Consider the following 26,255-nt stretch of genomic DNA (forward strand, 5'->3'; position numbering starts at 1 on the left):
AACTGCAATATTACTTGTAATTCCAAAATTAAGGCTCCGGTATACATTCTTCACTGAAGTGGCACATTTCGCCATATTTTCAGTGCAGGCACTTGTTGCAACTGGATTTAGCTTTGATTTCAGATGGTGGTGATAGGTCTTGTTTGGAAGGCCTCTGTGCGAAACTCCAATAGTGGCAAAAATATTGTTTAGCACCGTGTGCCTGCTTCATGTGCTCTCTATAGTACCCACAGCAAGAACATTAATCTTGAAAGAATTGCAGTTGGCAGTGCCACCAACTCGTTGTGAGCTCCATTTCGTATCAACTTCGCTATAGTTGCTGCACAGAACTTTCAGCTTCACGTCAATGCCGTACTCCTATGAGGCCCGCTTGATGGTCACCGCTCTGCAGCACGCTCGGCATCCAGTAACTTTCAGTGAACTGTTTACCATGTTGAGGTAGACGATGGTGTACATTGTTGTCGATGCACCTTCTAGAAGAGGCTCACTTGTTAGGCACTTCACCTTGCGCTCTGTCGCTGAAACGGAAGAGAGTTCCGCTGCTTTTTCCCGTGCTTTTTGATCGATAGTATCTCGGTCTGCTGCTGTGAGATTCACTGTGTCAATCCTCGCACGGTCTGGCCGAGTGTGCATCTCCGTAGCACACGCGCCCGTGACGATTGCCACCCCACAATCTATTACCAGGGTGTCCGCGGTATAGTCACGATCCGCCATCGACATTGTTAGCAGCACCGATGTTTTCTGCCGCTCAGGCCGAGCACCATCGCCGCCAGCCGTTTTCAGACTGTTGTGGTGGCAGCCATCACAATCGCCTCTTCGTGTTGTGTTGCACCGAGCTCCTTGGTTGCACCACTGTTCCGCGGTGTCTGCAAGTCTGCCGGTCCAACAAGGTCGTCAGACGTTGCCACTGGTAGTTGCGATGAATCTTCTCGCTGCACTGCACATTTTCTTCGACGCTTGCTGAATTTATGCACTGTACGGAATTTCTGTGCATGGTTTGACGTCACGACTGACCACAACCACACTGAGCGATGGTTTAGGCAAAATGGCATCGCTGATGCACGGCGTCCCCACGCTCTAATCAGAAGGCGTTATTTAGTCACATGATGGTCGCGGACCAACAGGACGGCAGGATTGTTTTTCTTGTTCTTGCCTGGTTGCTCCCTCCTGAAGCAACCCTGAAGGCTTGTTTTCGGTGGGAAAGGGAGCGGGAAGGACATGCTTTCGAACGAGACCAAAATGTTCCTCGGTTTTCGAGACCAAACCGTTCATCAGTTTTGAAACTGAGCAGCACAAGATGGAGCATTTTCGGTGCGTCTTGCAGATGAAAATGAGCATCTCACGTGATAAATACAGCGTTCGTTTGCCCAAAGATGCATTGTTTCATGTAAACTTTTTGCCAGCATGCATGTGATGTCTATAGATTGCGAAATTAACAAAACTGAAAAATGACTTTCTAGCATTTTTTTCGTCTCCAAGACCCATGTACCCCCTCAAGCTTGTCAATTCCTTGGAATAGGTCTGGGAACATTTGGATGATTGACAGTTCCTCTGAAAGCTCTGCAACTTGATGTGGGACACATATAAGGTCAAGAGCAGTAGCTGCCGCATAACTTAAAAGTGGTGCACAGTTTCGTGGGGCGACAAAGACTTCTGCTTGGGTGCACTTGTCTTTGTATGTCAAGCGAACTGGGATTTTTGCGATCAGCTTGTTTTTCTTGTTCTTGCCTGGTTGCTCCCTCCTGAAGCAACCATGAAGACTTGTTTTCGGTGAGAAAGGGAGCAGAAAGGACACGCTTTCGAATGAGACCAAAATGTTCATCGATTTTCGAGACCAAATCATTCATTGGTTTTGAAACTGTGAGCAACACAAGAGGGAGCATTTTCGGTGCATCTTGCAGACAGAAATGAGCACCTTGCATGTTAAATACAGCGTTCGTTTGCCCAAAGATGCGTTGTTTCATGTAAACTTTTTGCCAGCATGCACATGATGTCTATAGATTGCGAAATTAACAAAACTGAAAAATCGACTTTTTAGCATTTTTTTTGGCTCCAAGAACCGTGTACCCCCTTAAGCTTGTCAATTCCTTGGAATAAGTCTGGGAACATTTGGATGATTGACATTTCCTCTGGAAGCTCTACAACTTGATATGGGACACCTGTAAGGTCAAGAGCAGTTGCTGCCGCATAACTTAAAAGTGGTGCACAGTTTCCTGGGGCGACAAAGACGTCTGCCTGGGTGCACTTGTCTTTGTATGTCAAGCGAACTGGGATATTTGCGAGCAGCTGCAGGGGAGATGTAGCCCTGTATGCAAAAACTTTTATTAATGTTTCTTCAAGGTGCTTGTTCTGGTTGTGTTTTTCAGAGGTCTTTTTCACCGATGACTGACACCAATGCACCTCTGTCAATTAGAAATATGATGGCGTTGTTGTTGACTTGTACAGTTGCTTTGGGAGATGAGTCTGTTCGAGATGTCAAAGCTATAAAAACATACTCATCGGTGCTTGAACTGGTGTCAAGACCCACTGCTTGAACTGTCTTCTGTGTCGAATGACAGAACAGCAGACCTTACCACCTGTATGTGGCCACTGACCTCCACAGTTGCAATGAAGATTTGGTGTGTCGCGTTGTTCTCTGTCACAAATTTGCTGGAAAGGTGGCTTCACATTTCGACGTCCCTTGTAGCTGCAATGTTGCCCCGACGTTTTGAGACGATTTGTCGCAGTGTGCTGTTACAGCAAAAATGCGGGCTGGCTGCTGTGAGTATTTTTCTCTATCACGGAGACGTCGTAGTTAACATCTTTGAACAGCCATCCTTGCTTGAAGATTTCAGGCAGCTCCAGGGAATGCAGCATAGCATATTTTCGCAGACGGGTCGACGTTGTAGTGAAAGCGATGTGGCTCTTGATTTCAAGATCAGAGTTTGCGAAGCCGCAGTATCAAGGTAGTTGTCGGAGTCGGGCATAAAACGTGTCCAAACTTTCACCGGCTTTTCGCTTCGCTTGTCTAAAATGATAAACAAAAGTTGGGTTGACTCTTGGAGCGAAGTGAGCATCGAACTTCGCTTTAGCAGCTTTGTACTTTAACGGTGTTTCTGACACGCTGGCGGGCAGAGATGTAGTGAGGCAAAGCAGCTTTCTTGTGAGTGTCTGATGTAATGTTGCATGTGACGAAGAAGATCTGAAATTGTTCTGCCCAGTTAGTCCTTTCGAGTTCGATGTTCTTGGCATCAGTAGCTTGAAGGTCGAAATTCGGAAATGGCAGGAGTGCATGGGCCATATTGCGCTTCCCTGCGGGTTTAATGCTGGCTCTGCTTGGGACGCTGTAAATTCCTGTTGCTTGTTGTCTTTGGTCTTCTCGCTCGTATGAATGATCACTTCTGACACCAATGTAATGTTGGCATGGTGCTGGATGGCTTTGGTTTTGATAGAGTCAGACGTGATGTGGCTTGCTCATTAGAAAGACATATTTTATTGACTGTCATAGTTGCCAAGTGAACATGTAAACCAGGATATATTTGGATACTACACTGAGAAAATCTGCCAGCAGCTGCACAGCAGCAGAGCCTTTACACCCCAACTCTTTCAGGATGGTCGAACCTGTAGTGGCTCCGGTATACACACCGAACTGCAGGATGTAGCAGGTGTTGATGTCACGCAGCACGAACATCTTGACACCAAAACAATGCCTCTTAGAAGGTACGTGCTGTCAGAAGGAAAGCTGTCGTCTCCAAGGCATCAGTGGCACATCTATGCAGTGGTCTTGAAACGGCAAAAAGGGCAGCAAGTCTTTCCTGAATCGCTTCGATTATCGGTACGATTGGCCTTAGGTGCTCCCTTGCATCTGTGATTGCGATGAAATGCAGCACATGCATCAAAAGCCAAAAGCAGCTGGTGGAAAAGAATGACAGGAAAAAAGGAGTTTCCAACGTGCTATCCTTAGACCAGTATTCTTAGGATATTTTTTCGGACCAGGCCCATCAAAAGCATAGCCACTGCAAAGCAGTAAACTTCTGCTACATCTGTCTCCAGCCATGACCCGTGTCATGACTTTCACTGCAGGTCATGCTGGCAAACCTTCTGATTTGCGTCCGTGTTGGTTTCTCTCATGATCTTCGAGACCTCTTCGTCAAGACAAAAAAAAAAAAAAAAAAAGAAAGCTTGAAGTAGTCGACTTCTTCATCTGGTAGTTATGTATAGCTGGACACTCTTCCAGAATGAGGGGCAGCAAATGGAAACAATGAGGGTGAAAAGTCACTTTTGTCCAAGTCACCATCGTCACGCTGAGCATGCTTCTGAGAAGTTGCTCCTTGCTTGAGGTCCTAGTATGAGCTAGTTAGAAGTAGTTCCTTGTCTGAAAAGCTGCCATCCAATGACTCTGATTCTGATTTGTAACTTGGACAGTAGTCCACATAGAAGGAATCGCCGCTGAACTTGCAGCATAGCAAACAGAGTGCACGTCCATAGCTTAATCGAACTGAGTATATGAGTGAGCGCATGAAAGAAATCTTGATGGTTGAGCACCATTCAGAGAAACCAAACAAGTGAAAAACTTGCAGTAATCCTTCATCCCATCGCCAACGAGGGGACACCAGATGGTTTGTGAACCCCAATAGAGACCTGACTTCTTATACATCTAGTGGTGGGTCCAGCTGGATGATGGCCTTGACCTTATTCGGGTTGGCGCTGATGTTTGTTGCAGGATGCCCCATGCCCTAGGAATGTAACTTCAGTTTGACCAAAAGAGTACTTTTCAATATTGCATCTTCCAAATACCTGCATCTTCCAAATTCTTTATCACCTGCCTTAAATTGGTATCATGTCCTCTAATTGTCTTTCCTGAAACAATGATTTTGTCTTGCAGCCAATTCACTCTCTACACTCCTTCCAGCACTTGGAGCATCTCACGTCAGTAGAACTCTGGTGGCATGGAGGTTCCAAAGAGATGTGTCAAGAACTGTAACCTCCTGACTGGTATGATGAAGGTTGTATACTTGCGAGAGTCCTTGGCCAAAGGAATCTGCCAGTATACCCTGCTCGTGCATCTAGGAGGCTGAAAACTGTTGCACCTGCTAGTTTTGCCAGGCACTTGTTGACTGCAGGCATAGGCACACATTGACAAATGATGTGCTGATTCAGTGCTGACCGTAGTTAATGCAGATCTGGAGCTGGCTGTTCTTTTACTGTGTGATGACGATTGGGAAACATCATTTAGTTGCTTGCTGTACCTTCTGAGTGACTCGCACGACCTCCATACTTTTTAGCTCCTTTACAAGTTGTGGTAGTGGAAGTGGCATGCACCTAGTACAGTAAAACCTTGTTAATTCGACCCTTGTTAATTCGGAACATCGAAGAATTCGGATTCGTCCTCTGGTCACGGCAGGCATATGCATTATTTAATGCAATGAAACTCTCCCTAATTCAGACATATTTGGCCGCACATCGGTTAATTCAGACAACTCTTGGAGCACAGCGAGCGCGGAGCACTGCAAATGTGCGATACAAGAAACCAAAAATGGCGTTAGCATTCACCAAAATTATGCGGCAGAGTTTGCATCGCCATAGTCATCAGTGAAAACTGTATGTGAATGGCAGTAATGCCAGAATGCTTCGTGCCTATTTGTGCCTTTAAAGCCTTTGTTCTTGTGTTTACCGCCTCTCCTGTAGCGGTTGTGGCAAACAGTAGTTTCGTTAAGACTCGGTGCGCACATCGGCCGCGCACCTTCAGAACTGCAAGATCGCCGTGCATCACCGCGTCGACAGTGACCGCGGTTTCATTCGCAACGGTTGCGGCAAACATGAATTTCTTTTTTACTCAGTGCGAAGCTGTCGAGGATAAAGAGCACTGTCTACACCAAGATGGGCGGCGACCTGGTGACATTGTCAAAAAAATAATCGGGATGTGCGCGCGGTAGTGAAAAGCGTCTCAGATGAAGGCGCGCACTGCGCCCGCGCTGTGCCCGCGCTGTGAAGGAAGTCGCGAGGTCTTCACTGCTGCAAGCACTAATCAGTCACAAGATGAGAATTGCAACTTCCGCACTTCCTTTGTGCAAAATAGAAACATGATTTGATGATTCTTTCAGTAAATAAAAGCGTGTTGATGTATGCATTTGCTTATTGTTTTCTTGATACCCTCGATAATTTGACATTTGGTTAATTCGGACATGTTTTTTTGGTCCCGCAAAATCTGAATTGATGAGGTTTTACTGGATATAGGTGACTGCGCAGGGTTTGGCATCGTTCCTGACTTTGATGTGGTACTCTGTGTTTTTAAGTTCAAGCCCGGAGATTAGCTTGGGGTATAGAGCCAGAAAGTCAGAAATGTCGGTCACTTTCGTACACGTTTCAACCAACTCGAGAGGGTGTTGCAGAATTTCAAGTGACTCTATGGTTGGCCGACTAAGCAGTACTTTTAATCCTTTGATGTCAATGAATGGATTTTCGTGCCTCGGCAGGCAGTTGCTGCGTTGATGTAGCCAACAGTGGCGATCACTGTCTGGTGTGGGCCCATCAGTGTTTGTTTTGTTGCCTAGATGGGTTCTGTGGTGTTGGCGCCATACTGGTCGTGTTCAGTTGCAGTCACAGCCGTGCCAGTGTCGACCTTGCAGGTCGACACCGACACTTCGATTTTTTCGTTTAGAAAGAAACAGTGCTAAGGCCCTGTCACTAGACTTGAGTTCTTCGGCAGACTTAAGGTACACTTGCCACTCAGCAGCTAGCGCTCGTGACTCTTTCCCAAGTCCATGCACACCTGCAAACTCTGACCTCTTCTCTGAGAGACTCCCGACTTGCAGAGGATCCAAGCACCTCACACTCTTGAAGAACTTCCAAGTGTCAGATTTCTCCAAATACACTCGCGCTTTGCTAGCTGCTTTATTCATTGCAGCCTTCATTTTGTTTGCAATCCGATGGGCCTCGTCATGTGCAATGCTTTCTTTAGTTGTGTTTCAAAATCTTCCTGTGCAGCTGCTTCCAAATACCCCAAAGTACAAACAAAGCATTGTACGCTTTATGACAGGCTACACGCTGACCCTGAGATGCTTTCAGAAGGCTGGCAACTTTTTTACCAAATACTGCAATGCATTGCATGCTGTACTTAAGCTCAGTTGAGGGCTCATCCAAAAGTTCCAGAAAAGAATCAACGCATGCAGTTTCTCCATACCTTTCATGAACCTGCCTTAGCAAAGAAGGATAGTACTCAAAGTATGCAGGATGCTGATCAACAGCTTCAATCCACGAATTCCACCTACTTTTGACAGGTGCCGGAGGTGTTGGCGCACTGAATCCCGCACTTTTCTAGATGAGATTTATAGAAAGCCCTCTTTCTACTCGACAAGAAATATAGCAAGAAGCGACAAACCTTTTCACATCGGCCGCGATGCCCCGCCAATAGAATTCCTCAGAAATCCGATCTTTAGTCTTTTGAGCGCCTAAGTGACCAGGTATTATACCATCATATGCTGTACTTAACACCGCATCTCTGTGGCACCTCGGCATGGCAAGCTGATGCACTGACCGTCCGTTCTTCTCTGCGTAGCACTGATAAAGTAGCCTCTTTTCCTGTTTGAATTTGACACTTCCCTTCTAATTTGAGCATATCTGCTTCCGGTTGATCCTAGCGAAACATTGCACAAGCGTCTTGTTACTTCTCTGCTCGCTCACGTACCGTCCTCGCCTGCTAACTCTACGGCGACCTCGAGAGCCTCGAGTTTGGGAAGCCTTTTCTGCTGCACCTGCGCCTGGGCGCGAGTGATAGCTGCCACCACGGGTCCTCGTTTCGTCTTGTCCTTACTGCCATATTGTTCAGTCTCGTATTTCGTATCCTCCGGGGATCTTGCGCCTTCTATATTTCCCACCAATTAGGTCATACAGTGGTTCTCGCATACATAGCGCTGTAAGGGGGCCATTAAAGTATGGGGTGTCGACTTCAATCCGCGCTTCGGGCAGCAGCTTGGCAGTTCCGGCAACCAAGTAGACGAGGCTGCTTGCACCCATTAACTGGTTTTCATTCACCAGGTCAGTCTTTACAATCACCGTGTTGCACCACAACACTGAGATTTCTCTCCCTTATAGAATCCCTGAAGCAACTGTAAGGGCCTTGGCGAGAAATTTTGGCTGTGTCGCCATTATCGCGCTGACGGGAATCTTGTCCCCATTTCTCAGCTCGAGATAGCCGTCGCGTATCTGATTTTGGTGATCTACTTTGGTGGAGGCGTGAATTCACGATTCCCGTAGTCTGTTATTAGAGGTCACTTAGCAGTTGTACGATCTGTGACCCTTTCCATCACATGTGTAACAGACGATGGCCGCGTTGGCTGCGGGTTTGTTGCGACGTAACTGGGGTGGGTGGTTTCTGGGATATCAGAGGTAATAGAGAGTTTTAGTTTAGGGGATGCAAGCTTGGCGTTGGGGCCTCTAGCGCTTGGGTGCATTTGCGTTTGGACACACAAGCAGAAACACGTTAGTATGTTAGCGGCCCCAAACGCAAGCCGCAGTGAGGTCGCATGCGCTCGCAGCGCCATCAACATCTGATCTTTGCTGCGTTATCATTCTTTAAAATATGAAATCAAGCATATGAAGTAAAGCACATAAAACTATTCTTATTAAAAACAGTTAATTTAGCGTGTCCGGTATTTGGGTAAACGTTGGGGCGGAGCCGTAAACGGGAGCAGCCTGCATGGTGCAGCCACCTAGTGGCGCAAAGCTCAAACATACAAAAACAGCTAATATTGCAGTAACCCAGTGTATTTTACTTTGCTGCGGGTGTAAATTTTTGGCAGCAACACGATTACGCCAGTGCCAAAAATTTACACCAGCAGCGAAGTATAATAGACTTGGTTACAGCAATATTAGCTGTTTTTGTCCGTTTTAGTTTTGTGCCACCAGGTGGATGCACCATGCAGGCTGCTCCCATGTACTCCCCCGCCCCAACCTGCGTCCGCCTGCGTTTACCCGAATACTGGACACGCTAACCCTAGCAAAAATTCTAATACAAAAACTAATAGCCTATGAGGTTATTGACACTAATAAAGTCTATTATGTCTATTAGTGTATTAGTCTAATAGATCTATTGGTGTATTGGCCTATTAGTCTGATAGGTCTATTGGTGTATTAGTCTAGTAGGTATATCGGCGTATTAGTCTAATAGGTCTATTGGTGTGAAAGAAAAGGTTTCAATGCACCAGTTACAGAATGAAAAACAGGCATAATTGCTAGGAGCATTTATTAGCACACAAATATTTTTACAGATTTCTCTTTCGAGATCTTCGTCAGGTCAGCAATCTTGATTGCCAGAGCTTTTACTCCACCACTTCGACCAGAGAACGTCCTTTTGGGGTGGTCAAAGAAACCTGGGTAGAAACAGACACACATATAGAAACATTTAAAAGCAGGGTGCTTGTTCTACCACTAAATGTTTAAGCAGGCAATATTTGCTTCTAAATTTGAATAATATGGCCCCGTAATTTCCAAACTAATTTTAGGACAAAGTGTGATATGCTTAGTTCGACATGTTTATCATAAAGAAAAATGATGCCATCTGATATGACAGAACAACTAGACAGCACATAAAATGCACCAAAGATGTTCTGTGTGTTACATCAAAACTGTAGGCAGATAAGGAACAACTCTAGAAAGAAATCTTGCACAGCATTGTCGGAAACATGCATGTCACTGCTGCTATGCGCACAACAATTGGCCCAATCACACTGTACTGAAGTGCATCCACCATTGGGATAAAAAGAAACAACTTTATACTATACTATAGAAGCATAAATAAGTACAATAGTTACCTCCAAATGGAAAGGAATCGGCACTGGCGAAAACACATCACGTCGATGCACGCTGATAGATCCACGAAGCACAGGGGTAAAAACAGTTGCCTTCAGTTGTTTTGTAGTCACACAACACTCATATCCAAGTATTATACTGCAGGAATAAGATTGCGCAGACGCCAGCACCTCGGGTTCCTTAAAAACACATCATTCATTCACTAAAAATCGCGCACACCTCGCCTTGACATGGCTACAGTACGCTGCAACATGGCAGCCGCCAATGCACACGTGCTGTGCGCAACTACGGCTGACTACGGCTGTACTTTTGCGATCTTCCCGCCTGCCGTGTTCCCTTCTCTGCGATACTGCTCATTGATGTCAATAAAAATTACGGCCTTTTATATGCAGTATTAAGTTATCAATTTAGGTTACAAGTTTAACACTGCTTTATGCGCACTTCAACAGAAGATACGGGACTAACGAAACTTCAGTGGCAAACAACTATGGTTGCTGCGATTGCACCATCGTTCGTAAACCCACCGGGCATCGCGACTCTGCCTTGCAGTTCACGGCTGGTTGTTCGTTGTGCTTTTTTTTTTTCGTGGCGAAGTATTTGCTGTGTTGTAAACACTAGCTGTTTCCTCACGACTCATCGCGACGAGGTTCAACAGAGGCCTAGTTATGAGACGTCGCCAGTGAAACAAAATTGGGAAGACCATGTAGGTGCGCGTCCATTGCTTTCGCTGAGAGATAAGCTTAGTGCGATGAAACTAATACAAACGTGCGAATGCTGTGTGCTGCACATTTTGTACAGCAAAATTCTTAATTATTCAGCGAATAATCAGAGACCTCTCTGCAAATGGTCCCCAATACAGACTTAATTTTTCATAAACTTTCACCGTCGCATTAAACAAGCAGCAAAAACGGGCAACAGAATTCAACAACGCATGTTGCATAACAGACCAGCAACAATCTGTATAAAGTCAATAGGACGTATCAATCTAATAACGAAACTAGCAGACATGCAACACTGTTTGTATAAGACTAATACGCCTAATACATAGGCTCTATTGGTCTTATAGGTCAATCAGTACAACTAATAGAAATTTCTATTGGTCTAATACAAAACTTATACAACTAATACAAAACTGTATTAGACTAATACAAACTTCTATTAGAATTTTTGCTAGGGAAACCTATCTAATATATATAAAAACGACGTCTGTCGACACTTGGCGAAAGATTTATAAAATTATCTACCCGCTAGCTACTCGTAAGTTCTCCTGCACCGCGTGAGTCACGTGGGTAACGTGACCGCTTAGGGGCAGCGATGTTTTTGGCCACTCCAATAACCCCGGGACGCAAGTAGATGTAGCGGTCTGCGCATGCGCAGTACCGTCGCCCCTAGTTCTTGCGTACACAAGGCGCTTGTGTCCCCTAAACTAAAGCTCTCTAATAATGCGGTAGTGGCGGGCGGCCGTTTCCTCTCTTTTCAGTTTCCTGTCTCTCGGCTATGACTGGATCACCCTTCTTTGTTTTCGCGAGATTTGTTCCACCCTGAGCTTCCAAGAATTGGTCTGCCAGCTCTAACATATCGTCCAAAGAGTGCCTTCCTCACCTTTAGGTAAAGCGACAAATTCGAACCACAACTGTGCGAAAATCTCTCTCTAATCAGCAGTGGGTGAAGGGTGCTGTACTCGGTATTGGTTTTGGAAAGTTCGACCCATCTATCGAAATAATGACTTAGCCGAGCTCCATATTGGGTTGCTGTTTCAGCCCTCACTGGTTTCTCGATATTGAACCTGTCTTGAAACCCATCTGCTGTGAAGCGAAACCACCTGAGGAGAGCGGTGTTCACTTTTGTGTAGTCCGCTGCATCGTCCAGCCATAAATAAGCATCGTCCACCTTCCATAAATGCTAAGCGCTTCTCCGCTTAAACAGGTCGAAAGCGCGGTCGACCACTGGCCTTCGGGCCACTTCTGACCTCTGGTGATACTCTCAAACCGCCGGATAAATGCGTCCAAATCCTCCCTTCTTTCATTGAAGGAGACGAGAAGCCTGCTAGTGTTTATCCGTAAATTGTGCTCCTCTGGTACATCTAGGTGCTCGCCGCTAGCCCTGTTTCCGTTGCCACTTTGATTAAGCTGGATCCTTAATTGTAACAACAGTACTTCCGACTCTGTGGCTTCCTTCACCGCCACTCACTTCCTCTCTTTTTCCTCTCGAGCCAATGCCCGCTCTTTTCAGGCTACTGCCTGCCCCTGTTGTTCTGCAACCCATGTCCTCAGCTCAGCGCCCTCTAGGCCAAACTGTTTGCCTTGTTCTATCCACTTGTCGAGCTCCATTCCCTCCAAAAGGCACTGCACCTCCAAAACTTGCACGCTCACAATTTGTATGCACGGGCATTCGACATTTAGCAATTATGTGTCAGTAGCACTAATTGATCAATTTCCGCAATTCTCATTCTTTGTTCACTGTGCTGCTTTTGTACAGGCTGTCCTGTCTGCGGATGCCAGTTTAATGTCACGGCTTGTCACCCGTTCGCTGTCGGCGCGAAGTCGTCAACAGGGTATACAAGCCGATTGGTCGTTCTGTACTTAAGCGAACACAGCGAAGGAGTCAAGAGTCAGGAGAAAGACAAAAAAAAAAAAAATTTATCGGCTGACAATGACACAAAGATTAAAAGGGACACAGAAAACACAACACTAACACACATGCACTTAATCTAGATCAATGATGAATACAAAAGAAATACTACGAACAGTTAACAGTAAATATAGAAATTAACACTACACAAAACGCACTTAATGGTGGTTAACTAAACAGAGTTCAAAAGAAAAGAAATGATGGCATATGCATGGCCGGGCAGTAGCAGCAAGTCCATAAAGTGTGGAGTCGACAGCAGAGCTTTCCCGAAGAACGCTGGCAAGCTGATCTCGTTGCAGTGGATGCGATTGCTGGATGGGCTTTCCCGGGAGTCTAGGTCTGACGTCTTCCCTAGAGCAGGTTGAGCTAACTTGACGGGAACTACTGTGAGCTTCGTTGGAGATGTCGGTTTGTCGTCTCTTACGTCAACTAGCAACTCGCAGACGCTGCTAGGCGGCCCAGGCGATACTGGACGGCACTAGCTCCTTCATGCTTCTCAGCAGATTATAGGCTGAGCTTCTAGACTGCCCAGCTCGGTCTAAAACCTGTGTTTAAATAACTTCTCCTTTCCCTGGTTCCCTATGTTGGGGAATAGCAGATATTGGTGACGATCCAATCAAGTTCACCCAATTGGATCCCAGCTCCTCCCTAGGTCTTGGCCGCGCCCCCTTTAATTAGGGGCGAGGGAACAGGTGATTCCCCCCTGCATTTGGAGGTTGCACACTCATATTGCACCACACACGCACACCCTTGAGTCCGTGGTGGGCCTCTATTGTTCGTTCACAAACACAGGAGAAATGACGGCGGCCGGCCATACGGCGCTGTTGGCAAACATACACTGTCAGCAATTCGTGGACACGGGATGGTACAGAGGCACCACATGCGATGTCAGCTCTTCGTTGACACACGATTGCACAGACACACCACATATTTCGGAGTATTTGCAACCCCGCCTTCTTAGTAAGCTTCTCAATGCACACGCGGGGCAGAGAATACACACGGGGGATCCTACAGAAAGCTGTTGGGGCGTCATAGTCGCGCCGACGACACAGGGATTCCTACTAAAAGTTGTCAGGGTGTCACGTTCGCGCCGACGACAAAAAGACAATAATTCTAAACCTGCCTTCGACTTCTTTCGGCCGTTTGCCCAAGTGGCTGGCAATACCCGTCTTGCTCGCCAGCCCCTATTTCCACGACCTTTTGGGCTCCCGCTGATCGGTGCTTCACCGAATCAGATAATGCCGCACCGTGACATATGGCAACAAAGTCGCCAACAGCTGTGACCATGTGCCCGAAGCAAAGTTACACCTCTCACAAGTTCCTTCGAAATGAGCTAAGAACAAGGCACTGTCTTCGACCACCTTCTATGGTTTAATCCACTGGTCCATACAACATAGTTTGACATCACTTGAGGTACTTGAGCTTTTCGTTTCACTTCCCTGTCATGCACGTGCCGTCTTAATTTCAAGCTCTAGCTTTTTTTATTTCTCTTCTCAGTCTGCAATCTCTTTTTCATGTTATTCCTGCTTTTGCCTTCTCCACTCCTGCTCTTTCTCTTTTAGGGTTTCCTGTACCAGCTGCGAAGCTATCACAATACTTTCGTTGTCATTGCTTTCTGGGTAGCAGGCTTTGTCATGCCTTCGTTAACATCCACACCCAACTCTTCACAAACCAATGGGAAGTCTGGCATTTCCAACCTACTCCAACCCATGGTAGGTGTCTACAACGTTGGGTAAACCTTTCCACAGGGTATTTGTGGAAAATAAAATATGCCACAAGTACCCCGATTCCCAGCACAATCAAAATATTCGCCCATAATTTGAAGCCTGGCAAATCAAAAGGGAAAAAGCCACACGCTCACCTGCAAAAAGAGCACCGTATTGTTCAGTTCACCTCTCCTATGTCCGCACTTGCTTGGGACTCCGAGGTTGCAAGGTTCATCCTCAGCCCTACCACCAGTTGTTGGATTTCCAAGCTTGGAAGGTTCTTCTGGGACACCCGGTGACGCTTTTTACCGGGTTGGTGTCCAAAAGCCTCAAACTTTCTCCAGGTGGAGATGTTGTTGCATGCTGAAGAGCACTGACGCTTGATAAAGGAACAGTTTCATTTCATTTAATTTATTTGGGCCCATTTGCAAGCAAATGGAGAGGGCCTATGTAAAGCTGCTTATTGGCAGATTGAGTGGTCCCTGGCCCCCTTTACATATTGGCGGACCGGTGACAAAGAACACTTTCAGACAACACACACACAAAAAACTACAACAATAGGTTACACTGTTAAAGGGAGTAATTACATCTTAACAAAAAACTGTGCGAAAAAGACGTGGACGAGCAAAGAAATGACGAACACGGGCACTGAGTCAAGATTTTAGTAACAGAAGAGGAGGGCCACTGATGCCATATGTTTCAAGCTTATTTATTAGGAGGGCACAATTAATGTAATCAGACGCTTTTGTGAAGTCTATAAATAGACCACGTCTTTTTCGTGCAGTTTTTTGTAAGATGGAACCACACCAACTCACCCAGCTCTTAGTTTTGATGGAGTAATTACACTTGATTACACTGTAAATACATGTGGTTTCACTGTACCACGGTGATTTAAATGATAGCTTTCGCAAGACAGATACGCTCCGATGCTGTCAAGGTATGGATGTCAATGCTGAATTCTAGGTAAGAATTTAGTAGCCATGGCAAGATGCTGGTGATCATTTCATGACCCAAACAGGGATGAACCATTTTTCATGCCTGCATGTGTCATATATGGGTGTATTCCTTTTTAAGTTTACTGTATGTTTAATCAAGTCGCTTGAATCTTTTAGGTGGAAGTATTAGAGCGTTTGTTTATAGAGATGGTGACATTTTGATATGTTGTACTTGATAAAAAGACCTTCGGTGTGTGAGTTGTATGGCATGTTTTCAACAGCACGTATTATTATTATTTTTTTCATCAGTAATATTTTAGAGAGATTGCAAGCTAATGTTATGCCCCATACAATATGGCAATAATTTACATGTGAAGCAAATAGTGCATTATAAATGACCAGATTAGCTGACGTTGGTAAGAGGTACCAACTTCGATGATACCTGTTATATGTCTGTTTCTGGAGTACAAAATCCATGTGAGCTATCCATTTCAATGTGTCGGTAAGGTATATATCATGTACTTTTACCGAGTCAACAACCTCTATATATTCAGAGTTCTAAAATATCTTGTGGGTCAATGGAATATACGTACCTCTTGTTTTAAAGATAACTGCTTGTGTTTCTTTCTTTTAGTTTGCTTTTAAAACATTGTCCGGGCTCTTTTTTGAGATGGGTTAAGAAATTGTTCGCTGCACCAGTGTGGCCTGTATATGAGTTTGATGTTAAAAAGAAAAAAAAAGAAACTCTATCATCTCTGTAGTTTATGAATTTTTTTTCTCGGTAGATAAAAACTATTGTTTATAGTACATATGTTGAATAGAAATGGACTAAGGATATCTCTCTGAGTGACACCTGTTTGTATTTGTCATGTAGGTGATATTGTTACGTTGCAGAAGTCACATATAAAGATGTATTTAACTTGATTTAAGACGTAACAATATGTTAGTGTATAGACATGTATTGCTGCCGATTTCTAATGTAGGATGTCGGTGACTGAAGAGGAGGGCCCGTGATACCATATGTTTCAAGCTTATTTATTAGGACGTTATGATTGATGCAATCGAACACTTTTGTGATGTCTATGAATAGACCATTTGCAAGTAACTTATTTTCGAGGTTTTGCTGTATGTATTGTTTCTGTGCTACAAGTGCTAGTTCTGTTGATTTACCTTCTTGAAAACCATATTGAGTGTCCGGGATTAGTTGATGAAGGTAAACTTTTATATTGAGCTTGTCGCCTTTCTTGGATAACAATTGTCTGATTTTCATTTTTTTTTTCAGGAAAAATACCTGATGTTATACATAATTTATAGATATGAACTAACAGGTGCAATGTCATATATGTCATGTTTGATAGGTCTTATTTGGAGATTGCCAGCATTGCAGCTACATGAATTTTTCAGTTTGAGAAAAACTGAACCTCAGCTGGGGTTGTCGCATGAAAAAAAAAAAAAAAAAGTGTCCACAGTTGCAGGGAACTGAAATGAATATGGTAGGCTTTGTTAGGAATCAGTGTCTGTAAAGTAGTGATTAAATGCATGGACTAGATGATCTCTGGTTAAAAGGTATGTGTTGCAGAAACTTTCTTTATAGGTTCCATGCTTTGATTTTGTTCCATTACCTAATTTAATTTGTTCCACATCTTGCCAGTATATCCCTCGCCATAAGAGAATATGTGTAAATAATGGTGATTTCTTACATTTCTTAGCTATTTATTTAACTTATTTCTAAAAGTTTTGAAGCATTTGAGATTTTCGCCATTCCGAGATTTTATAAACCTGGCATAAAGCTTGTCACAATTTTTTATTTTTTGAAGCAGCTCTTTGGTGATCCAAGGCTTCCGATAAGCTTTTTTTTTCTTGTGTATGAAATGTTGCACATAAACAGCTGAGAACTTTTTAAAGAAAACGTTGTACGTTGGCTCAGCCTCATTTTGTTGAGAAACCTCCTTCCGAGATGCTTGTCTCAGGGCATCTTGAAAGGCAGCTAACATGTGCTTGTTTATTGTCTGAAATGTTTTTTCAGTGTTACCTTTTTCAGTTTCATTTGCTTTTGTGTGGATAAACATGACTTTTGGCATGTGGTCACTAAGCGGGCAGTTTAAGACTCCACAAGTTACTAAGAATGGATTATAGTTCTTTATAAAAAGATCAAGAGTAGTTTTTATAGTTTCTGTTATTCTCGTGAAAGTTTCAACTGCATTTATACATCCATGCTTCACACAAGAATTCTTTGAAGTGTTGTTTGCTTTGCACCATTGGAACTCATATCAATGTTTCATGACGAGGAAATTTACAGAAGAATAAAAACGAATTGGAGCACATACGGCAGGCATTGTCCAATCCTAACGGGAAGCTTTTGATTATTATTAAAGTCTCCTCGTAAGACCACTTTATATTCGTTTTCTGATGCAAATTTTAGCATGTACTCAAAACAAAAAAAGTTCCAATAAATCGTTCAGCGGGCAGTAACGTACCGCAACAGTACACCTGGTGTTGGGACCCACAACCTTTCACAGTTTTCTGTTATACAAGAGTACTTGGCTAACAGTTCACATGATTAGAGAATTATCTATCAAAACACATACTCCTCCACCGCGATCTGTGATTCAGTTTTTATGAAACACTTCTATTGCAAGGCAGGCGAAATACATTATTGGAGCAATACCATATTTCACTTAGCATGACTACATTGTACTGGCTATTTATATAAGAAAGATATGTTTCTAATTCAGGTAGCTTGTTGGAGACTGAACGTTCATGTGTAGGAAAGATAGTCCCTTCTTTTGATTGGCCAAAGAAGTGAACCAATCCTCCTTGCCAAGATATCCCAAATGATTCATTTTGCCGAAGAGTTAAATGATAGCAGTGAGAAGTTGGCGCTCATTCCAACAGAGCACGAAGATAATTTTCATCCTTAACAACATCTGCCGTGTGTACCGTGTGCACGAGAACTTTTCCATTTGAGTGCCATACAAACTTGTAGCCCTCTTCCTTTGCCCATTTTTTGGCAGTGGCAAGGAGCTTCTTCGAGCGAGAGGTTAGGTTTTCATTTATGAAGATGTTGTCCTGACTGCCCCTTAAGGCTCGCCTTTTGGCAATCCATGCATCCCTGAGTTCCTGCCGCACGAGGCAGACAATAATTCCGCACGTTTTTTTTTGCTTTGCTGGGAGCCTATGAACAGCCACAACATCTTCCTCAGAGAGAGGTTCAAGTTCAAGCTTCTGTGCAAGGTAATTTACCTTTTCGTATAGGTTTGCACCATCAGCTTGAGGTACTCCAAGTATTTCGATGCTCAGAAGTCTGCTATGTCGCTGAAGTGCATCTATGTCAGCCTGAACCTGAACGAGCTCCTTAGGAGAAGCGTACTTTTCTATTTTTTTCTGCTTTACATTTGACAGTGTCTCTTTCCTTTTCGTGGCTCCTGAGCTTTCTTTGAATTTCATTCAAAGGTGTTTAGATGTGCTGTTCAATTGCATCTACCTTGTTTTGCAGATTAACAAGAAAGTTTAGCTTTTGGTCCATTTCAGCAAGTTTGTTTATTTCATTTTCATTCTTAGAGGCTTTGTCAGAAGAAGAGCTTTTACTTCCTGTATGTTTGCAAGACTCGCACTTCCAAGGCTTTCTATATTGACCTCTTTTGCTATTAATAGCACTTTCGGCAGCGCCCGAGCAGGTACCGCTGTGATACGAAAAGTCACATTGTGTGAAAACTCACCGTAGCCAGAAACAATTCCTTGTCATCTGTCTCAGAGCGGCATGCACAGCAACACGACAGTTTTGGAACTCTATGGGTTTATGGCTTTCTGAAATAGGGCAGTCAATAACAACAAATGAGCACAAATTTGTGGATTGGTGTCAGCAAAAAGAGCACGTTGCAAGATGAGTAACGGAGAGAAAGAAACCAACCTGGGAAACACAGCAGAGCGATAATTGCTGTGTCCTTTATGCTCCACCGCTACTGCCAATATGATTGGAAACGCCCCTGGCTCAGTTATGAGCTGCACTTTGTCGACGACGGTGGCAGCATTCGTCCGGCTTGTGAACAAAAGGTGTGAAGTTCAAATGACCTGGTTAGCAGAGGCGATAAAAAGGCTTTTGGCAAGTAGCACACTACTGAAGATGGAAGCAACTGGGCAGATCCAAGAAAAGTTCGGTTTGTACTGCAGGACTGTTGTAGCAGTGTTGGGCCACCAACCAACCTGGGAAGCACAGAAGAGTGATAAGTTCCATGTTCTTTGCCCTCCACCAACTACCACCTTGGTTTATTAACTTGGCTTATTTCACATTTTTGCCCACATAAGGCCAAAAAAAAAAGACATGATAAGAAGCATGAATTGCTCTCAAGATGACAGCAAAACGAACGCTTCTCTTGGAAAGTCTCGGGAATGCCTCCTCACAGATCCGCACTGCTGCTTTTCAGCCCTTTTCTCCCGCTGGAGGGAAAAGGGGCTATTCGTCCTCCTGCTCTCATATTTAACTGTCGCCATTCAATGTTGTTTTACTGCAGACATTTCCATTTTCATTTTGTTTTCTTGTCCTACATTTCTACTTTGTATTGAGCGTCATGGACACCTCAATGATCAGCTTGACTTCTCGTTCACACCATCAGTTCCACCAACATGGTGAATTTTTCATTCTGTAGTGCTTTTTATAACACGCCAGTCATCTACCTTACCACAAAACAAATTGAGAGCACCTGCTGGCTGCATGTCAGCAGTTGTGCACCACCCTGGTATTTATGCCCCATCGTGCCAGGGCCCAGGCAATGTATTGGCTGCTGAACACTGTCCTTGATCAGAAAGGTGACACATATCATGGTGGTGTGATACCATTCTCCCACAGCCCATGTATCTGTCCTGCTGTGCTGTTGAAGAAAATGTCTCCAGAAGATACTACATAAAAATTGTTCACTCGAACTTGACAGAGGCAGCATTTATTGCTTCATTGTTTTCAAAGCTGAGTGTTGGCGTCAAGTGGTTGGTTGGATCAAACAGGTGGCTGGATTTGCTGAACTCTCTCAGTAGTGGTAAACATAGATGAGTTGTGGAGTTAGGTCTGTGAAGAGGTCTACTTTTTCTATTCATGCTTTGGCCTCTCCTGTTGATGGCAATGACATAGTCTTTGAGGCAACTCACTCTCGTGGTGCACCCATTACCTGTCTTTGCTTAGGGGCACTGGTGATATAATTATGGGAGCTGTATTGGCAAATTACCTTTCTGCAATACCAAAAAACCCACCTTCACGATGAGAGGATGCTTGATAATCCAAAAAGACGCATAGGCAAAAGATGGTTGGTAACACTGTCTCCTGCAGCAGCTAACCGCGACTTCATTGGTTTTGGAAATGTCTGCTCAGGCCTAGTTTAATTCTTTTTAACAGTAAAGACTGTTGCCGAGATTTCAGAGTGAATTTCAAAAAAGGGAAACTTTAAAGTTCATTTCTCTACTAATAATGTTTTACCAAGGTTTTACCACAATGTTTTACCACAAAATTTATGAAAATGGAATTTTGAAAGAGTACTGTATCAGTCTAAATTGATGCAGTATTTCTCTTCAGTGTGCCCTTGACATCTTGGTTTGTGTGAACATGAAGGGGGCAACTCAAGTTCACTTTGCTGGATGTGTTTATGAGCTACCACTGCCCTATAACATTACGTGCAAGTACTGTGCTCATTTTTTGCTCCATACATGTATTGATGGTACCTTGGACTGCCTGTAGGAAGTCAAGTTCATTTCTTTGTTGGGTTTTCGCTCTATTTAGTGTGGATTCACACAAAGTTAAATTTATATATTGAGCTTGACACTGCTGAAAAGCATGACACCATGATGTGCATGAGGGTGCTGCGATATCGCTGCTTGCAGCATGATTTGGTACCCATGAAGCATGTCGTGCTTTGTTTGCAGGCTGCATGGCCAATTTTGTGTGTTGTATTAATTTTCTTCTACTGAAGACACTGACCAATGTATTTAGATGGGAGCTGCGAGAACACAACTTCCATTTTAAGGATGAGAATCAAGAGTGTTATTTTTATGTATTGTGTCATTCTTTCCTATGTGACTATAGCATTGTATTTGACTTCCATTTTAAGGAGGAGAATTAAGAGTTATTTGTGTGTATTGTGTCAGTCTTTCATGTGTGAGTGCAGCATTGTATTTGACTTCTCAGATGTTCCTCCATCGTTAGGATGTATTTCACACAATAATGCTAGTTATTTTTTTTTCATTATTGCTTATGATGCTTTCTTTGTAGTTCGATTCGCATGTTTCCACATTCTTACAATGCAGTCTGACTTTGAGACCTATGTCTGTATATTACCTATAAGTAATTTACTGTTTGTTGAATGATTAATAAACTCAAACTGAATCACGGTTTTGACGGTTGTTTACAAATGTGCAATGAGTCGGTAAAATCGGTGCTTGTGATCATCAAAGGCTAAAACCAAGTTTAAGTTCTCTGTGTTAAATGTAATTTATTACTGGTTTGCCAAGGATGGAAAGTAACCCGTGAATGCACGAAAAATTGCCATGCGACTGGCCATTTGAGGCACTTTGTGCGTATTCGCAGGCTTCTCTCATACCTTAAAAAAACTTTTATGTAGCATGTATTGAGGAACAGAAAGCTGTATAGGGAGTTTTTCATGTAACTTAAGAATTTTTCCGTTCACACTTTTCACCTAATTTTAATATTTTAGAGGTCGCATGAATAATTAAGACAGATTATGTAATTAAGTGGAATGCAAAAAATAAAATCCGAGCATTTGCAAGTGATGGCAAACAACATTACCTTGGTTTCGTCCAGCCATACATGGCATTTGCATATTTTTCAAGTTTGGCTGAAGTTATGTGGAATGCCGGATGGAGAATTCATTGCAAGAAAGTGTGAAAATAGTTTTCTTTTCACTTTATTATTTACAGAAATGTTTTTAAATCGTAACTTGCAGCTATCAAGATCACTAATGATTGTTTCCTATATTGTGCGTCACTAAGATTGCTGCTTAGTCTAACCTCAATATAACTGACACGGATATGTTAAGAAGACAAGTCCACTTGTCGAAACGTTGGGTCCTGCTTTTACCTTGTTCTCGTTTTTTTCTTAGTATTAGTATTACTATTAGTATTCATCGACCCACTTAGTCTTCTGCCATCCTCGACTACCCTTCCCTTCTCTTGCTACCCATTCTGTAATCCTAATCATCTAACGGTTATCTAACCTGCGCATTACATGACCTGCCCAGCTCCATTTCTTTCTCTTAATGTCAATTAGAATATCAGCTATGCCCATTTGCTCTCTCATGTAAACCGCTCTCTTTCCGTCTCTTAATGCTATGCCTAGCATTCTTCATTCTATCACTCTTTGTGCGGTCCTTAACGTGTTCTCAAGCTTCTTTGTCAGACTCCAAGTCTCTGCCCCATATGTCATCACCAGTAAAATGCACTGATTGTACACCTTTTCAGTGATAATGGTAAGCTTCCAGTCAGCAGCTGACAATGTCTGCCGTATGCACTCCAACCCATTTTTATTCTTGTGTAAATCTCCTTCATGGTCAGGATTCTCTGTGATAAATTGACCTAGGTAAACATACTCCTTCACAAGCTGTAGAGGCTGACTGGTGATCCTGAACTCTTGTTCCCTTGCCTGGCTGTTCATAATTATCTTTGTCTTCTGCGTATTAATCTTTTACCCCACTCTTACACTCTCTCTGTTAAGGTCCTTAATCATTTGTTGTAACTCGTCTCCAGTGTTGCTGAAAAGAACAATGTCATCGGCAAACTGAAGCTTGCGGAGATATTCGTCGTCGATCCTTACTCCTAAACCTTCCCAGTTTAGTAGCATGAATACGTCTTCCAAGCACGCAGTGAATAGCATAGGAGAGATTGTGTCACCTTGTCTGACCCCTTTCTTTATCGGTATCTTCCTACTTGTGTAGAATTAAGGTAGCCGTGGAATCTCTAGATATTTTCCAAGATATTTATGTAAATGACCTGTACTCCTTAATTACGTAATGCCTCTATGACTGCTCGTATCTCGACTGAATCAAAAGCTTTGTCGTATCTATGAAAGCCATATATAGAGGCTGATTGTACTGTGCAGATTTCTCGATTACCTGATTGATTACATGGATGTGATTCATTGTAGAGTATCCCTTCCTGATGTTCCCTTGGTTGACTAAAGTCCAGTGTTGCCCTTATTTTATTGGAGATTATCTTGGTGAATATTTTATATAATACTGGTAGTAAGCTAATGGGCCTACAATTTTTCAAATCTTTAACGTCTCCCTTTTTGTGGATTAGTATAATGTTTGCATTCTTCCAGTTTTCTGGGACCCTTGCAGTTGATAGACACTTCGTATAGAGAGCTGCCAGTTTTCCAAGCATTGCGTCTCCTCCATCTTTAATTAAATTGATTGTTATTCCATCTTCTCCTGCTGCTCTTCCCCATTTGATGTTTTGCAAGGCCCTTCTGACCTCATCACTAGGTATAGGAGGAGTTTCTGTAGCCTGTTCATTACTGCTTCGAAAGGAGGTATCCTGTCAACTCCTCTGGGTACTGTACAGGTCAGTATAGAATTCTTCCACTGCTTTTACTATACGTAGCTTCAAGACTGCTTGTGATATTACCCTGCTTATCATTCAATCCATACATCTTGGTTTGTCCTATTCGAAGTTTCCTTCTCACTGACTTCAGGCTGCATCCATTTTTCACGGCTTCAGTCTTTCTCACATTATAATTTTGAATATTGCTTATTTTCACCTTCTTGATCAGTTTGGCAGTTCCGCAAATTCTATCTTATCTCTTGAGTTGAACACTTTCATTCTTTGCCATCTTTTGATTAGGTCCTTTGTTACTTGGGAGAGCTTGCCTACTGGTTGCCTTGGTGCTTTGCCTCCCATTTAAATTGCTACCTCTGAAGCCAACCTAGTTAGGGTTTCATTCATTAGCTCTATGTCATCATCATCTCTGTTCTAAGGCTGCATATTTGTTTGCAAGTACCAGCCTGAATTTGTCTGCTTTTACCCTTACTGCCTCTAGGTTGACCTGTCTCTTCTTGGCCAATTTTACTGTTTCTTTCTTCAAATTGAGGTGAATCCTAGCCCTTACTAACCTATGATCACTGCACTTTACCCACCTATCACTTCTACATCCTGCATTATGCTGGGATTGGCAGAAAGTATGAAATCAATTTTGATTTCTTATTTCACCATTAGGGCTTGTCCAGTTCCGCTTGCTGTTGCTATGCTTCCTGAAAAAGGTGTTCATTATTTGCAGCTTATTCCTTTCTGCGAATTCTACCAGCATCTCTCCTCTAGCGTTCCTAGAATCAATGCCGTAGTTGCCAATTGCTTGTTCACCAACCTGCTTTTTCCCCACTTTTGCATTGAAATGCCCCATTACTACAGTATACTGAGTTTGCACTTTTCTCATCGCTAATTCAACATCTTCATAAAATTGATCTACTTCATCATTGTGAGTGGATGTTGGAGTGTAGGCTTGTACTGCCTTTAATTTATGCGTCTTATTATGTTTCATTACGACTACTGCTACTCTCTCATTAATGCTGTAGAATTCAGCACAGTGCGTTGGCGGGCTAGTTGGTGCGAATCAATAATTCATTTGTTTAGTGCAAATTAGGAATTAGGAATCCTACACCATATTGCCTCTTATTTGGGAGACCTCTATAGCAGAGGACATGGCCGTTAGTCAGCACTGCATAAGCCTCACCAGTTCTAATCTCACTAAGGCCAATGATATCCCAAACAATGTATGATAGTTCCTCAAACAGTCCTTCCAAGCTAGCCTCGCTCGGCAGAGTTCGGGTGTTAAAGGTTGCCTGGGTCAGTTTCCATTGGCAGCCTGTACGGATCCAGAGGTTCTTAGCACCCTCTGCTGCGTTACAGGTCTGACTGCCGCCTTGGTCAGGTGCTCCGCAGCTGCTGGGGACTGAGGCCCATGGGTTAATTTTAGGAAGCATGAGGGAGGTAGTGGCTGAATACTGCACCAAGGAGGCCAATTCCTGTTCTGATGAGGAAGTGTCTGTTGAAGCTTAGTGAGCCTTCGTAATTTAGTTGTACCTGGATTAGTATAGCCCCACTCGCTCTTGGCATCTTTTGCCGGTGTCAGGCGTCACTCCAAGCCTGCTGATGTAGTGCACTGGAGGAGGTGAAATTCAAGTGCACCATCGTCAGATTAAAGAAAATTCATAGAAGGATTCGAACTTAATTCCGACTATGGCAACGGAGCATCCGACATAGCTCAGTCAGATAATCCCGTAGACGGCGAGGCTACTTTATCGCCGAAAAGTACAGCCCAGAGGGCCCTACATGCTTAAGAAATCCGTCGATTTATTCGCCATCGGCGGGTTTGCACTGTGTAGTGTCAATTCTCAGTGGTCCTAACGTCGCGGTTCCCGAATCTCACGCACGAATGCGTTGCTTCAATAGACCAATTAAAGTTTACAGAAATATTAAAACCTCCAAACCGAATGTCTGCATGTTTTTGTTTTACTTCGTGCCGTAGCAAGAGAGATTTACTTCCGTTTCGTCTGCTTGTTCCCATGCGCAGTCGTGCGCGCGGAGAGCGAAACTCATTTTCTATCGTGTTCCAGCGCTATCATGCTCTGTCATCCGCTTGCGTCTGCCTCAGTATTCGCGTAGCACATGTTTAGCGCTGACTTATACCGCTAGTAAGGTGTTCTCGTGCACAGCGCGCAAACTCGTGCGCTGCGCGAAACTAGACAAGCGCAACAGCTCGTGCGACAGGCCGTCAACGGAAGTGCGCTGCACAGCAAAAAAGCGAGAGAAAAAAAGGAAGTCAGGGCCCGTGACGTATGCGTCACACGTTGCTCCGGCGCCAGCATGGGAGAACGCACTGAAGAAATTTCACTTGCAGAGGTTAGACGGGGTTATCTAACGGGGGCTAGTGGAGAGAGCGTTATGTTGGCACTGGCACTCGCCCCCTGAAATCATGAGTTCGCGGCGCTGAAATATTGATGCCAAAATTTGCTATGCGACCTGGTGGGGACCCTTTAAGGTCAATACGAGCTTTAAACTCTTTGATGGCACCGTATCCTGGTTGAAATACGTTACGGTATTTATCAGTGAGCTGTGCTTCCTCACGGACGTTCTTCACCTGTACTACATTCGGCCAGTCTAGTTTTATTTTCGTTAGCCATTCCCGACCTAATAATGTTGG

The 26,255-nt window shown here is 43.7% G+C and overlaps 1 pseudogene; it reads right to left on the reverse strand.

Annotated features, from left to right (window-relative positions):
- Positions 1 to 6,481: 6,481 nt before the first annotated feature.
- On the reverse strand, positions 6,482 to 7,798 carry LOC142568119 (uncharacterized; annotated as a pseudogene).
- Positions 7,799 to 26,255: the final 18,457 nt, after the last annotated feature.

The sequence above is a fragment of the Dermacentor variabilis genome, chromosome 1 (assembly GCF_050947875.1).
Source record: "Dermacentor variabilis isolate Ectoservices chromosome 1, ASM5094787v1, whole genome shotgun sequence".
In the NCBI taxonomy this organism is placed as follows: Eukaryota; Metazoa; Arthropoda; class Arachnida; order Ixodida; family Ixodidae; genus Dermacentor; species Dermacentor variabilis.